This window comes from Hippocampus bargibanti, linkage group LG14, assembly GCF_051943395.1.
Source record: "Hippocampus bargibanti isolate YZ-2025 linkage group LG14, ASM5194339v1, whole genome shotgun sequence".
NCBI lineage: Eukaryota > Metazoa > Chordata > Actinopteri > Syngnathiformes > Syngnathidae > Hippocampus > Hippocampus bargibanti.
In genome coordinates this window covers 7423917-7431197 of record NC_142747.1, presented here as the reverse complement: position 1 = coordinate 7431197, position 7281 = coordinate 7423917, and positions in this window count along the sequence as shown.

The following is a 7281-nucleotide window of genomic DNA, read 5'->3' as shown; positions in this document are numbered from 1 at the left end:
TAAAAATTGTCCATCCAAAGATCTTTCCATGACATTTAGGTCAAAAACAGTGGATAAATGGTCGGCAGTTGAGGTCCAAGCCATCCTGGATGAGTACCAGACAGAAATGAGTCCCAGGACTGCCACTCCAGCTGCGGCGAACAGTCAACCCATTCATGTAAATAAAAGTGAAATGCTTCAGAATACAGCATGTCAGGACAACGATAAAATATCCCACTCAGCCAGGCCACCCGACTCCGCAAATCTTGAGCGTGTCATTTCCATGCTGGAAAGAGTTTTGCTGCAAGGAGCTAACAATCCCTCTGCCTCTGGTAGACGCAAGTCAAGGCTTCCAATGGTGGACGGTTTGAATAAGCTACCATGTGCTGTCTGTGCTAGCGCTGACCATTCTGCGCTTATTCACTGCCGCGAAAAAAGACTTTGTTTTCTGTGCTTTTCACCTGATCACTCCAGACGCAACTGCCCCACACAAGTGCAGCCCACAAGATCACTACTGTCGGGAAACTAATGTCTCCGCATCCAAGGGAGTATGATGCGGATGAAGTTCATGACCCTCCCAACAGTTCGACAGATGATCTTGATTCGATATTAGAGTCCCTCACTTCCAGTGTCCCCACGGAGAAGACTGTTATCTTCCAAGGCACACACAAGGTCCTGAAGTCAGATAGCTTGTTCTACACCACTGCCACTGTCGCAGGCATTTCCCTGACCGCAATGATTGACAGCGGCTCTACTGGTTGCACATTGAGTGAGTCGGCTATGGCACGATTGTTAGTGTGCAACCCTAACATCAAACGTTACTCTGCAGATGACGTTGTCATTGTAGGATGTGGTGGTCATCAGGTGACGCCTTCGGCCATATGTGATTTGGAAATAGTCGTGTACAATTGCAAGCTAGCTGTGCCCATGTTTGTGGTGCCTGGACAAACCGACGACATAATTCTTGGCAGCAATGCCATTAAGAAAATCCTTCACCTGATGCGGAAGACTGAAGGCTATTGGCGGCTCATGTCAGAGCCCGGTAGTTCGATTGATGATGACTCCCACCACTTTTTCTCACTGCTTTCCAACACAGAGAAATGGAGGGGTGGAACGATTCCTGACAAAGTTGGCACGCTGAAGTTGCAGCAATGTGTGATGTTGCAACCAGAGAGTGAACATCTTGTTTGGGCTAAGCTTCCCGCCTGCGCACCAATGTCAGTTGGCAGCACGGTCATAGTTGAACCAACTCAAGCAAGGTGCAGATCCAGGAAGATTCTGGTTGGCCGGATTATCACACCGATGTGGGGCGATGGATGGCTCCCAGTGAGGGTCATCAACCCCTCGACTGAAAAAGTGGTGTTGAGAAGAAACACAAAGCTGGCAGATGTATTTCCCTGCATTGCGACAGAAGACTTGTCTGAACCTGACAACATCCAAATTATGTCCCAATCTGTTCAGAATGCCACCGCAAGGCCAAGGTCCAAAGAAGACATCAAAATAGCACTGGACAAGCTTGGACTACATGATCTGGACTTGGATGCATGTGCTGTCTCCGATACGTGGAGGGACAGACTTTTCCAACTCATTGAGAGATATGAAGCAGTATTTTCACGGAACAGGATGGACTGTGGAGAGGCCTCTGAATTTGTGCACAAGATACACCTCGTGGATGAGAGACCATTCCGCCTGCCTTATCGAAGAGTGCCACCAAGTCAATATGAAAAGCTGAGAATGACTCTCAATGAGATGGAAGAAAAAGGCATTATTCGGAAATCCACGAGTGAATATGCATCTCCATTGGTCTTAGTGTGGAAGAAGAATGGGGAGTTGCGCATCTGCACGGATTTCAGATGGCTAAATGCGAGGACACAGCGCGATGCTCACCCATTGCCCCATCAGGCTGACGCTCTTGCCGCACTTGGAGGAAATGTCTTCTTCTCCACCATGGACCTCACCTCGGGATTTTATAATGTGCCCCTGTTTGAGGACCATAAGAAGTACACCGCCTTCTCGTCCCCATTTGGCCTACATGAATATAACCGGATGCCACAAGGCCTTTCGAACAGCCCGGCTACATTCATGCGGATGATGCTTTCCATTTTCGGGGACAAGAACTTCACCAGCCTCCTGTGCTATCTTGACGATCTCATGGTCTTTGGTCCGACAGAAGAGATTGCGCTTGAGCGATTGGAGATGGTTTTCTCCCGCTTGAAGAACCATAATCTGAGGCTTGCTCCGAAGAAGTGTCACTTTCTTCGGAGATCTGTGAAGTTCCTTGGCCATGTTGTCTCAGAGTCAGGGGTACGGACAGACCCTGAAAAGGTGGAAGCGATAAACAGTGTACAGGTACCAGACCTAATGGACAGTGATGGCCTCACTCCCTCGCAGAAGAAAATTAGATCTTTCTTGGGAATGGTGTTGTATTATCAGCACTTCATTGAGGACTGCTCCATCAAGGCCAAGCCCCTTTTCAAGCTCCTTTCAGGCCAGAAAACCCGTGGTAAGGCCAGACGCAGGTCGAAACCCACATCGGATGCATCAAGTCATGTGAAGTTGACACCGGCGGACTGGACCACTGAATGTCAAACTGCCTTCGAGACTCTGAAGCACGATCTGTCAAACAGTGTAACGTTGGCCCACCCTGACTTTGAGAAACCTTTCATCCTGGCAGTCGATGCATCGTTTGACGGCATTGGAGCTGTCCTCTCCCAGCTTCAGCCTGATGACAAGGTTGCGAGACCAGTGGCATTTGCGAGTAAAACGCTGTCACGAGCCCAATTGAACTACCCTGCACATCGGCTCGAATTTCTTGCTTTAAAGTGGGCCGTATGTGACAAGTTTTCCCACTGGCTAAAAGGCAGACATTTTACTGCATGGTCTGACAACAACCCCTTGACATATATCCTGACGAAGCCCAAACTAGATGCCTGCGAGCAGAGGTGGGTGTCGAAGCTGGCAGCATATGACTTTGACTTGAAGTACGTCCCAGGGCCCAAGAACATAGTGGCTGATGCACTGAGTCGAGAACCCTTCGTTCAGTCTTGCGTGAGCCATCGCCTGGTGAAAGAACCCTACCAATACCTACTCAATGGAGTCCAAGGGGTCGTGAATGAGACTGTACAGGATGCTTTCCGTTTCACCACCAACTGTCAGGCTGTCCACATGGCTGGTGATCATGATGGAGAAGTTTCCCAGGGAGAAGCTCCTGATCAGTCTTCTGGAAGTGCAATTGATGCGCAGGAGGTGTCTGCAGTTTTAGACGTCCATCAGACTGGCGGGACCTCTCGACTCCCTGGAGCAACCCCATTGTCACTACAGCTACCTGAAGAAGACCCTTCCATTGTCATTCCCCATAGTCAGTTACGTGACCTGCAGCACCAAGATTCAACAGTCAGCCGAGTCATGTTCTATGTGCAGCGACATATGAGACCTACCAAACATGAAAGAGCAGCTGAGACGAGCTGTGTTCTTTTGTTGCTGAGGCACTGGAAGAAGCTGAAAGTTCGTGACGGGACTCTTTACAGAGTAAGGAAAGATCGCCACATGAACAGAAGAGTCTTTCAGTTCGTCATACCTGGGTCTCTGAAACACCAAGTCCTACATGGTGTGCATGACGCGGCTGGTCATCAGGGCTGTTCTCGGACACTCTCCTTGGCTAGTGAACGGTTCTTTTGGACAGGGATGGAGAAAGACATTACAAAACATGTAAGGCAGTGCCAGAGGTGCATCTTGGGTAAGACCCCCGAGCCAGACGCCCGGGCACCCCTGGAGAACATCCGCACTTCGGCTCCAATGGAACTGGTATGCATTGATTTTTGGACAGCAGAGTCTGGCGACAAGAAAACCACCGATGTCCTCGTCGTCACCGACCACTTCTCAAAGTTGGCTCTCGCCTTCCCCTGCAGGAACCAATCAGCAAAGCAAGTTGCCCGCTGCCTGTGGGACAAGTTCTTCTGCATTTATGGGTTCCCCAAAAGGATCCATTCGGATCAGGGAGCCAACTTTGAGAGTAGACTCATCAAGGATCTTCTTGAGATGGCAGGGGTGCATAAGTCCCACACAACACCGTATCATCCCATGGGTAATGGCATCGCAGAAAGATTCAACCGGACCCTTGGAGGGATGATCAGAACACTTCCCCCAAAGTCTAGGTCCAAATGGCCACAAATGTTGAATATGTTGACTTTCTGCTACAACTGCACAGTACATGAGACGACGGGCTTTGCGCCATTCTATTTGATGTTTGGACGTGTCCCTCGCTTGCCCATTGACATCATGTTCCACCATGTCTTGGAGAACGCCAATGTTGTCAGTCACAATGAGTTTGTGAGCACCTTGAAGAGAGACCTTTCTGAAGCCGTGCAAATTGCTCAACAGCATGCAGCCAAGGAACAGACCCGCCACGCCCAGATCTACAACCGCAAAGTCAAGGGGTCGCCATTGGCTGTTGGTGACAAGGTGCTACTAGCCAATCGAGGCGAGAAGGGCAAGCGGAAGGTTGCGGATCGTTGGGAGTCAACCCCTTATGACGTGGTGTCTGTGAAGCCGTTGATCAATGTGTACAGGATCCGAGATGATGCCACAGGCAGAGAGAAGGTCGTACACAGGAACTTACTGCTCCCGGTTGACTTCTTGACATTCTCTGGGCAGGTGGAGCCTGGTTCGTGTTCAGAGGGGTCAGAGATGGACGCACATTGTGGGAGTGACAAAAGCTCAGTCCCTGATGATCAGGAGGACACTCAGCTGCGCACTGAGAACTGGGTCATGCAGTCTCCAGCTCAGACAGAGGAACATGAGCACTTCTCTTCAGAGCATGATTCCGCCGATGCATGTCGAGGGGATGTCAGTGAGAGAAGTCTGTCAGCAGGCCATGATATCCACACACAGACTGAACTTTCCACAGACCCGGTGTTTGACATAGCACGCTCGACCCCTGACTCACCCCCAGATGAGACTGAACTTGAGGCGGTAATTTGCACACAACCACAAGACACACAGGGCCCCATCAATTTCACGAGATGTGGTAGGACAGTTAAACCCCCTGACAGGCTGATATGTGAAATGTCCTATCAGAGAGTCGGGATGCCAACATTAATGTGGGTTTAATATGACCATTTGATTTTTTTTTTTTTTTTGGGTTTGTGCTGTGTGCCAATTGTCGCCATTATCTTTATGGCTTCTCAGTAACGGGTGTTGTTATGTGCTGTTTTGTGAAATGTAAATGGCATTTCTACTAGTCTGTGATAGGATGGGTTTTGAACCACCCTATTCCTTCACACTTCTGAAAGAAGAATTCCTATGATTGACTTCCTTGTACATCCTTGCCCGATAACCTTGTCTATTTTGCCTGTTGGTCTTTCTGTTGTCTTCCGTGTGTATGTTGCCTCACTTCTGCATAATTTAAGGGGGGTGTATGTAACGGAGTTGTACACTTAGGTTATTAAATTATGAAGGAAGTGACGCAACGGCGCACAGTGTGGCACTATGTCCCGCCCATAGTTTCCAGAACAATCTCGAGGAGATTCAGGGTGAGTCGCAATTTTCTGTTGGTCTTGATTAACGCGCATTTTCATGAAAATATCTTATTTTGTTTCCCCTTTTTTACTGTCTAGTGTTATCTAATTAGTTCCCTTATTCATTCGAGTCCAGATTACTTTTTGTGTCATTATTTACTTCACGTTTTGTCGAGTGGAACTTAGGAATATGCGCTTTTCTATCGCAGTTAATCACAAGACGAAACCCATGCGACTTCACCCATCCCTTCTGCCATACTGTGTTGCAGGTAATAATTGTTTCATTTCGTTTTTATTGAACAATATTTAGTTTCTTGTGTCGTGTCTCATTTGCCCGTGAGTGTCCGTGGCTGGTTGAACTGTGCGCCAGCCATTACAAGCGCACCGCGTGTTCTGCCGAGTCTCCGCCCATGATGCGTTCAGGGACATCTTGTAAATAACAGTGAACTTGTGTTGTATTCTCTTTTTCTGTAAATAACCACTATACGATCACACGTTGTTAATTCTGTTTTGTTATCTACAATGTTTTGCATTTGAGAACAATCTCGAGGAGATTCAGGTTAATCACAAGACGAAACCCATGCGACTTCACCCATCCCTTCTGCCATACTGTGTTGCAGAAATAAAAGAAATAAAAAGACACATCCACGCGTCTCGTCTTCATTAATACAGCAGCATCGTGGAGATGAAGACAGTCACTGTTGTGACACCCGTAACACATATTCATAACTGGATGTGTAACAAGAAAGCATATTATCCAAATCTGAAGCCATTGTTTCGATTCACAAGCAATGCAAGATGTCTTGGCGTGAAGTCATTTTTATTTGCATTTGAATAAAAAGTGACATCGGCTGTCCTTTAATACACAGTATGGAATGTTAATAATTTTCAAAATCATCGCGCTTCAGCAGACAAAACAAGAAACATTGTTGCAAAAAACGATTGCATTCATATACAGTACAGTGGGCATGTACATAACACAACAGGGAAACTGCAACGCTTACATCTTACTGTATTATGTATACAATTTAAAAAAGTCATCAATCTTCTTCTGCTTCCCATTTTTACCTTTTAACACAAACACTTCAATCTCGTCTGCTACACACGAGCTAGCGTCTGAAAATGAAAATGGCTCCTGACCAAGGCGACCAATGGCGCGACTGATGGCGTTACACGTAACCAAGACACGTGACCAAGTTGACCAATGGCGCGACCGATGGCGTGTCACGTGACAAAGTCACACGGCCAAGTCGACCAATAGCGCGACTGATGGCGGCTCATGTGACCAAGTCGACCAATGGCGCGACCGATGGCGGCTCACGTAACAAGACACGTGACCAAGTTGACCAATGGCGCGACGGATATATCGATATAAACAACAAAAATGGCCGGCGGGGGATGAAAAGGAGCACCGTAATAACCGGATTATCATAATAACCGGGTATCGTACTAAACGGTACTAATTATACATAAAGACTAGAAATGTGCAAGGGAAATGAAAATAGTATCGTAATAAGCGGTACTATCGATATAACCGATATCGATATAACAAGACTTTACTGTATATATATATATATATATATATATATATATATATATATATATATATATATATATATATATATATATATATATACACAGTAAAGTCTCGTTATATCGATATCGGATATATCGCTAGTCCCGGTTATATCGATATTTTTTCGGACTCCCTTGAATATCGATATAACGAGACTTTACTGATATCCTATATTGTGCTGGCTACACGCTCACCAACCACTACTTTGCA